Raw genomic sequence first — 10,392 nt, forward strand, 5'->3', positions numbered from 1 at the left:
TTTGAGGGTTAGTGTTCCTATCATTAAAATGGGATTTAGGGTCAGCTTCATATCAAAGTCAAAAGCCAGTTTAGGAAATGATCAACAGATGTGAGGGAGGACTGCTGGTTCATGTTTTATTACCAGGATCCATGGTTATACTGTTTTGTTTCGTGGAGATTCTGTCACCTGCACATGATTTAGACTTTAAGACTATAGGCTATTTAGGCTAGAAGTGAATGTTTTTGTTCATCTGTGGTGTCATTATAAGAGGATTGTTGGTATTATGACACTGCAGACTGCTCTGAGGATACTTTATGGATCCATGGTTAAAGCTGTTAAACTCCTTAGGCAGCTCTCTGCTTATTTTTTTTAAATCAGACTCTATTTACTTGACTTTGTTTTTATTTAATTAAATTTGATTCTGGAAAACACAAAATACCAAATCCTGCCATTTTCACATGTACACATGCGTTTCTGATAGGGACTCCCTGGCTTTGGACCCAATCAGTAATTTATTGATTCTTATCTGTTGTTTTCTGTTTAAATCTGCTTGTTGCAAGAAATGTATTCTCTTGAGTGGCCGATCTTATTTTGAATGGAAAAGGTGGAATTGTTTCATTTTTCACTTTTCAAGACTGAAAATGAGGCTAAATAACTTAAGGATGAAAGTCTTTTGCAGCCCTCCCACTGACCGCACTGTACACAATGCTGTTATCTCTTCACCTTGTGCTGTACGCACCAAACATCCTGTTCCTGCATTCATTATTTTGAGTGTAAGGATATCAGTCTTCCTTCCCTTTCAATCTGAGCTTTTTACAGCTGAATAAACATCCATACCTGCATGCAGACATTCTCTCTGTCTTACATCCCTGATTATCCTTGAACATTTAAGTTGAATCAGAACAACCTAAACCATACTCCGCTCCACCAGAAAGCTAATAAGTGTAAATTTCTTTAAATTTCAATTTATTCCTTTAACATTAGATCACTCTCGTATAAGATATATTTCCAAGTAGACATTTGGACATGTCATAGCAGGAAAGCACAGGCGTAATTAATAGCATTAATGACAGCTATACTCCATTCGCTGCCCTAACAAGCTGTGCCAGTTAGCTAGCAGGCACAATGCAATGGCATGCAGCCATCATTGATATTAATAATTACACCTGTGCCTTTCCTGATTTGCTGAACGGGTGTTATGTAACTCCCTTACACAAGGAGAAAACATGGGCGATCTGGACAACGGGAAGCTACTCATTTTTTGATCAGGGCTTGCTATATTAGCTTTGCTAGCTATCTGGCTAGCTATTAATTTTGTTTAGCCTACTTAAAGGTTCTCCAGCATACGTGTGTGCTCAGTATGAAAAATAGATAAATAGCCCACTGCACTGACAACCTCAAACTGCTTCAATTACATATTGACCTGAGACAGACTATGGTTTGCAACCCTACTCTAATACAGCCTGAATAATAATAGCAATAGTCTTTTCATATAGTCCAGACATGCAAAACAGTATGGACCAATATAAGGGGCCACAACGAGAAGGAAATCAAAGCTGATGAGAAACCAAATGGCTCAGGTGCTGGCACCAAGAAAGAGTGGAAGCGGATCCCCTTTTTGACCTTCCTCAACCCTACCATCAAGGATAGGCCAACCAGCAGGAACATGCCTCAAAACCATGCCCCTGAGGATGCTGCACAAAGCCCGGAGTCTGACTTTGTTGTCCTGGACCTGGTCCATCCTTCAATGGATGGCAACATTATGATTCTTTGACCACCACGTTCAAACATGTGGACCAGTGAATGAGCTGTGACCACACCAGTTAATTGGAAGACAAGCTCCTGGGAATTCTGTACAAGAAAAATGATGGGGATGAGCTTTGTCTCAGCCGAGCTCCTAAACTTAAACACCTGTCTGACGAATATAAGCCTTTTTTAGATTTGTGTAGCTCACTTACTTCATGAGATTTGCATTTCATAATTTAATAATAATTTCAGCTCATATATTTGGCAGGAGTTATTGCTGTTTTCTTGTTCCCAGTTATATGCCATTAGTGACAAGGAATCTTTTTATGTTCTTACTTGAGTGTGTGTGTGTGCATGTGGGTGTGGGTGAGCCTGTATTACTCATGTTGTGGGGACATAAATCTGTTTACACACTGACAGTGTGGGATTCTTCTGCCTTTTGGGACAAAATGTTCCCATAGCGTAAATCATTATATTTTAGGGTGAAGACGTTTAAAGGTTAGGGTAAGGTTAGGTTTAGGTTGAGGTTGGGGTTAGGGTAAGTCTCCAGGAAATTAATGTAAGTCAATGTAATGTCCTCTGAAGTGACAGAAACACAACTGTGTGTGTGTGTGTGTGTGTGTGTGTGTGTGTAAGTGAGGGGGTAGATCATCTCTTACTCCACCCACATGAGGTATTGTTACCAGTGCTGTTTCACTGTGATTTGTTTCGACATTGTTGTTGTTCATATCTCAAGTGGTGATCTTTAGTACTAAGAAACATTGCATGAAGTTCATGAATATACAAAATGACAAGAATGGAAAAGATATTTTAATAAAATGTGAAGTTTACTTTTCAAGTCTTTAAAGGGTGATTAGAGGGCAGCATCTTGGAATGATGCTTCTCCAGCAGGAGAGACAAAGTAGTGAGTGAGGGTCTCTCTGGTCTTCATTGCCTCCCTCGTGCTGTTATTGCTGCCCACTCTGCCCAAGTTGTCTGAAGCTGTGCTGGGACACTGCCCCCCCAGATAACAACTGTCACAGCACAGCTTCAGACAACTTGCGCAGAGTGGGCAGCAATAACAGCACGAGCAGCATGACGTTGTGTAACATGCATGTTGTTTTTACAAGAGCTTCCACAGTTTCAGGTTGCTGTCCCGTGATGCGTCTGTACATCCTCCATTGACATGCCAAGTGGCCGAAGGCATTCTCAACAACCCTCCTTGCACGGGAAAGCCTGTAGTTGAAGATCCTCCTTTCTCTTGGGAGGATTTTGCCTGGGTAAGGATGGGCAATGTACCTCCTGAGTGGAAATGCTGCATCTCTTTCGAAGTCGTATGGCACCACACCACGGCCTTCTGTCCCTGGGGGAGTGGCATCTTGGCAGACAATGGAGTGAAGCCCTTATAAGTATAGTGGTCCAATCCGGAGGAGTTGGGGCCTGAATCTCCACATTCTTGCCATCAATTGCTCCCAAGCAATTGGGGAAGTTCCCAATTCTGCCAGAATTCCTCAGCAATCTTCTCCCAGGCTTCCTTGTCTGGAACTTGCATGTAGGTGGGCAGAAGGATCTCCCAAGTGACCTTGGCTTCTGGGACAAGCTCACACAACGTGGAGAAAAACTACTGGCTATCGATCTGTACGAGTTCCCTGTTGCTACATGTCTGTAGCAAAAACAAAACTAAATGTTAATTACATTCATTTGTATACATACATACATTCCCATGTATGTGTCATAATGGATGACCTATAACCTCTACAAAACTATGTTGACCTACATAATCACGACAGATAGGTAGGCCTGTTTATATAAGAAACATGTCTTGTCTGTTTGTTTATAATAGATAATACAAACTGACAAGACATGGAAGTCCCTGTTGCTGTGGAGAGCAGCTTTTATGCTTTGTTCATTTACAGTTTCTTTGTGAACTTGACACTGTGCAGAGAAAAACAAGCATGGATAACAAAAGGAAGGTCTGCCATGTTTATGTCTATTACCCTCCTCAAACAGTGTCTTCAAACATCCGAATGAACATTAGATCACATGCGGGCCTTGCAAAGTGATAGTAGCGTTTTAAAATGCTGAATTTAACTGCACAACAGCTGCTAGCATAGACAACAAGATCATCAACGTGTAATTTGATATCCTTGTTGAATTATCTGCTGGTAGTCAAGGCTGAGGTCGTTTGTTTACTTAAGGAAGCGAACGTGGTTGTTTCGCGACATTGTTTTCTCCGTTTTTTTCACTTCTCAGGGGTTGGAAAATGCCAGAGTAGAATGGACGCTAGACGTAAACATAGCAAAAGTTAAGTGTTTCAAAACAAAAATGTAAAATTAGTGTGGATGTAGCCTGACACTATGTGACTGGTGTTAACTGTTCATCAGAGTGATGCCCCTTGGGTAGAAACTGTTCACTGTGTACAGTACTCTGAGCTGGCACAGGAAGTACATCCTCTACTGGGCCTTCTTGATGATGGAGTCTAAGTTGGACGCCCACTTTAGATCCTGGGAGATTGAGAATCCTAGAAACCTGAAGGTTTCCACAGCAGACACAGTGTTGTTCAGTATGGTGATGGACAGCGTTGTGGGGCTCCTCCTCAGGTGCACTGTTATCTCCACAGTTTTGAGCGTGTTGAGCTCCAGGTTGTACTGTCCACACCAGAGGGCCAGCTGTTTAACCTCCCGTATGCAAACTTGTCACCGTCCTGGATGAGGCCGATGACCATTGTGTTGTCTGTAAACATCAGGATTTTAACAGAGGAGTCTCCTGCAGTGCAGTTGTTTGTGTAGAGGGAGAAGAGTAGTGGGGAGAGCATACACCCCTGAGGGGCGCCAGTGCTGATTGTGATGTTCCTCATCCTCTCTGGTGGGACTCTTAATATACTGTCTGTAATTTGGAACTTCATGGCTGAGGTTTGCTCTGTTAAAATCCCCAAGGACAATGAGGAGAGAATCTGGGTGGTTTTGCTCCAAGATAAATTATCTGGTCAGGTGGGACGTAAACACCAACCAGAATAAACACGGAAAACTCCTGCGGTGAATAAAAGGGTTTACAGTGAAGACTGCATGATTTGATCTGCAGGAGTTTTCCTTGTTTAATGAATATATCTGCTTCAGTTTCAAGTATTCTGATGTTGTTCATGCTGGCTCACTGTCACACTGACCAGCCGTCATTAATTAGTATTGGTAGTAGTAATTAGTATTAGTATTACTATATTAGTAACACCTTTGCTTTTCCTTGAAGTCAAATGTCTGATGAGAAACAGGACCATGTCAAGAATATTATAATATATTACTGTAATATAGTCTTCTCTCTCTCTCTCTCTCTCTCTCTCTCTCTCTCTCTCTCTCTCTCTCTCTCTCTCTCTCCTGGTATTACACCCTCTACCTGTAAAGCAGCTCTCACTAAATGTTTACTTACATACCTAACTTTGCTGTCCTGGCTAATTTGAATGTTTTATTTCCTTATAAACACCTGGAAAGAATAATAGCTGACCAAAATAGGTGAATATTATTCCAGTAATAGGCTAGTAAACTCAAATTCAAGCTGGCTTTAGGTCATTCACAGCAGAGAGGTGCATTGTAAAAGGTGATAAATAACTGATTGTTAAGATTCATCTTCCTCAAACAGTTTTAGTTCCTCTTGATTCACTTCCTCCAGTAGAATTGATCAGAATATCCTTTTCGAATGGCGTCACAAATGACAGTAGCACCTGCAAGACATTCATTATTTACTTGTTTTCGTTTGTCATTACAAAGTCATATCTTGATGCTCTGCAGTTAACTTGACACACCTTCAGGTGCGGCCTTTGTCTGTGTAACCTCTTGCCAAAACAATGTTATTAACATGTTATTATGATGTCATATTTCACTGCTAATGACCGATTTACCAACCAGACCTGATGACAGATCACAATTTGCAAAATTAAAGGCACGTTTATGTACAGTCATTGTCATTAAATGCATTGACTAGATGCTGGCAAAAGTAGTAAAGGCATTGGCCAAAAGACACACTTTTTATGCTGCTTAAATGAAAAACATACAATAGGATTGACATGCAGCGATTTAAGTTCCCAATTTCGCTTATGTGGTTTTAGGACTTTCTCTTTGTGTCAGTTTCAGCTTGTTTTGAGGAATTGATGCAACGACGTCACACAGGACTTGTCCTTCTTTTGTGTGTCACGTCCCCGTCACTGCTGTAGTTTCCCTGCCATGTTTTTACACTCTGAGATGCGAGAAAACACACATCTGCAGTGTAGCTGGGGAATGACGTGAGTGTCCGGTGAGAGCAATGATAACTGAGAGGGTCTCCTTCCTGTACAGCTGTGCTTGACCGGCACAACAACACTTGCGAGTGAATTATTCATCAAAGACGCGTGCACACTCACACACACACACACACACACAATGAAGTACCGGTGACATAGGTTCTTCTCTTTTCCTTGATATGTAGCGTGGTCACTGTGGGACATTCCTTTTTTCGAAGGAAGGAACCAGCAGTGTTATCATGACAGAGAGGAAAACATCCTGAGGGTTAATATTTTTTTCCTCCAGCATTATCGCAGCCACCCCACTGGCTTTTAATATCCAACAGCTGAGTGACCTCATGAGAAATTTGTGAATGGACAGTCCAGCCGGTACTCTTATCTGGCTCTGCAGATTTCAGCCCCTTGTAGGACTGTGAGACACAATAACAGTGAGGCAGCACATCCTGCTTTGCTCAATATATAATGGATAATTGTGCAATGAGTTCTTGTGAATATACAGTGAAGTTGCGTAGGAATCGTTCAGTTCATGACCTGATACCAGCTGCAGATAGCTGCATTACACTAACAGTGTTTGGCTGGAGCTGGGCCATGTTATTCATGTCCTCTTACGCCACACTACTAACAAACAAAGTGATGTGGGTAAAAAGCGCCATGGGAAATCTGCAGCTGTAATTAGATAAACTTGCATTAAAACAATCTCCTGGCAGTGTTTGTTCACGGTTGATCCACATGCATAATTCACTGTGATGCACCTCTATTATCTCTGAAAGGTCATATTCATTACATCCATGTTCATCATTCCTGAAAGAGAAACACACACTTTCATCTTACTGTATTAAATATATGAGCAATACATCTTTCCCAGATATCTCTGAATGGCTCTGTAATGTAATTCATCACACAGTTTTTCATACTGCAGTCTAAGCTGTTCATCGGATACAACACCAATTCCAGCATTTTGATATTTATGATTTTAAGCCCCATATAATACCTGTTTCTGCCTCTTATCTCAGTCCATATCAGTAACCCTAGAACCATTTCCTCTTTTCCTTTTCAAAAAAATGTAGAGCATCTTGATATATTCCACCTCCTATTGTTGTGTTGTGTGTTTCCTGCAAATAACAAAATAAGACTCAACTGCAAGGGTGTTTTGATAAATGGATACAGCAAAGCAATATCAGCATGTTTCTGATATTAATCACAATGTGCATTGTTCAGAGTTTACGTGAATACAATCTGTGTTTACAACCGTAATACTTCAAATTGTTTGCATTTCTAGTAGTTGGTGGGTTTGGATCTGTCAGCTGTGGCTTCAATTCATGCATGTGTTGGCAGACGTTTGGAAAATTACTATCAGCTGCATGTGTGTTATTACACATCTGCACTGAGAGGAATCTTTGGTTTGGAATTGAAAGCAAGACGAACCGCTCTGTATGTTTTCATGACCCCTCTAACCCTGAGATGGACTTGTCACCCACCTGATTCACACAAGACACTGATTGATGGATGGGCAGTGCTGCACACTTCCTGCCACAGACAGCAAGACGGATCACTGATTTCTCTATCTGATGTCCCTGATGATATAATAACTACAGAGACATCTCTGCGTAGTGAGGAGCTGTTAATAACATTTCAGAGCTTCAGTGTGATCTTTGTGAGAGTGGACGTCAAATGGACATGATGTTGGATCTGCTCGTGTATGTAAAAGTCACTAATTAAGTAGTGCAATTCTCCCTGCGGGTGAATCTGAGATCTAATGGGGGGTCAAGTGTGTCCATCAGCAAACCAATATACTGTCACACCCTGTGGACACACTGGTCAAAGGCAACTAGCCTCAAGCTAGAACACACATCATTCAGTTTTGTTTACTGTTCAGTTCACTGCAATGACTCCCAACCAGGGGTGCTTGTACCTCAGGGGGTACTTCTGTAGTTATTTGGAGGCACGTGGAAAGACTGTGGAATAGCTCTACCCCAATATTGAGTCATCGGAAACACCTGAACACCATGAATGTAAAAAAGTAAGCAAGCAAGTAAGCAGAGAAGTTGAAATAGTTAGCTGTAGGTGACTGATAAATTAGAATGAATAGCTAAGTAAGTGATAAGATTTCAAGATTGCTAAAAGTAATGGACAAATGTTTAAAACATACGGGACAGTAACGGATAAATCAAATAGTTTGCCAAAGTAATGGATAAACAGTAGAAACAGTTGCATAAAGTAAGGGATAAATAGTTGGAATAGCTAGGGTTAGGGTAGTTGAGTTCATCTGACAGTTAAATTATAACACTGAATGAATGAATGCACCAATGTGTGTATTACTGTCGTGTATAACGTTAGATGTGAAAATCAGTTTCACAATTTAAATTACCTTCAATTGAGCTCATCAAGCCAATGCACTATATCACACTGTCAAACTCTCAAACTGCAGGTATAACTAGAAATCCCCCAACACCGGAGCATGTATGAACAACTTCACTGCCACACGGCACACACTCACACACACACACACACACACACACACACACATACATCATACAAGCTGTTTTGTGTTGGGGGACCCAGCAGCATATCCTGCAAGCGACTGGCAGGTCAGACTGACAGGCTGATAGGAACATTGCTTACAGTCTGTGCCCAGGGGCTCCAACAGAACTCAATATCACCTCCTGCTCCTGCCAGACCTCAGCCCCCCTTCCAGACACTACCCACAGTGAAACAAAATGAAACACACAGGCAGCCCCAGGCCTACTGGATAACTGCAGTTAATCATCCAAGTTATTCTGCCATGCACACCATATCATTATCATTGTGTGTTTATTGTGCTTCGGTTACTTTAATTATGTTTTAATCGCATAAAATTATCTCATCTTCTCTTTCTATTTTACTGCTTCTGTCTGAGAAAATTCAGACGCACATTCGCTCTGAGGCTTCCTCTTCCCTCCCTGCCTCTGAACACCAAATGCCAGCGGAGTTGATTTGCCACTATATTGTTGTTGTGTATCACAGAAGTCGATCTTGACTGGCAGCAAGTGAGTGACAAGCTTGTATAAGCAGCCTTTAAAAGCTCGGGGCACACGACAAGAATATGAGATAAAGCCGCTGCGGGCCTGTCAATGAAACAGGCATATCTATTAAATCAATATGTGGGTGTAGGTGTGTGTGTGTGTACGTGTGGCCTTGTATTACTCATGTTGTGGGGACATAAATCTGTTTACACAATCACATTGTGGGGACTCACCTTACTTATGGGTACAGTCCCCATTATGTAAATAATTGAATTTTAGGGACTTTGTTTAAGCTTTTAGGGTTAGGGTTAAGCAAGTAGTGGTCATGGTTATGGTTATAGTAGGTCTCCAGGAAATGAGTGTATAGATGGATGGATGGAAACACAACTGTGTGTGTGTGTGTGTGTGTGTGTGTGTGTGTGTGTGTGTGTGTGTTGTCTGCAAGTGAGATGGTGTATTAAAAATGCAACTAAGCCCTTGTGTTGATTGGTAACAGTTATTTTCCTCTTTGTTTTTAGTCAGGTCTACTGACAGTCTACTGACAGAACCTGGCTATGGGAAACCACAATTTGTTATCTCTGAGTGACACACAGTGATTCAAATCTGACAGTTTAACAAGCTAATCAATCAACTGCATACGTATGTGTGCGTGCAACTGTGTTCGTGAATGTGTCTTGGATTCAAGCTAATCTTCTCTGATGTGATTAGACAGATGACTGGAAAGAGCAAGGTAGATTTGGTGTGCGCGTGATCTTGCAAGGCACTATTACCCGTCTCTCATTTCCATTCATGTACCAAATACCATCAGGAACTGAGGGAGTGAAATTTAGGGAGTGCCATCAAAGTGATAAGAGATCCCCCCGGCTGCTCTGCCTCTTCGGGATCTCAGACTTCAGCAGAGTTTGGGGAACTGATGTTGGAGCGTTGCTACCACTTAGTGGCGGGAGTTATAGCTGAAAATAAAATGGAAGTCCCTGTATGAGATCATGTGGAGATATTTATGGCAGAGCTGTACATTGTAACATCTGTATACTTAATGTATACTGCAGTCAGACGTACCCCCACAGACATATCGGATGAACTCAAGTACACTTTCATTGTTTCATTTTCATTCACCGACTTATCCATCACGTTAGCTATTTCAATTGTTAGCTTAAACTGTTATCCATTACTTTTAGCTAGCTGTCTATTTCAACAATGTGTCCATCACTTTTGGCTAACTGCTAACTTTCTCCAACACGCTCAATCGCAGCATGTGTTGTTCAGGCGTTGCAGCGGACTCAGTTTGTAGATATAGATTTTTTTTTATCAAATCATGATTCTGTTTAATTTTTCTCAAATATACTGGCACCTAGAATTATGATTATAGAGTAGAGCAAATACGCTCTCCGACTAGCCCTTTAACCTCACTACAAC

The sequence above is a fragment of the Enoplosus armatus genome, chromosome 7 (assembly GCF_043641665.1).
Source record: "Enoplosus armatus isolate fEnoArm2 chromosome 7, fEnoArm2.hap1, whole genome shotgun sequence".
In the NCBI taxonomy this organism is placed as follows: Eukaryota; Metazoa; Chordata; class Actinopteri; order Centrarchiformes; family Enoplosidae; genus Enoplosus; species Enoplosus armatus.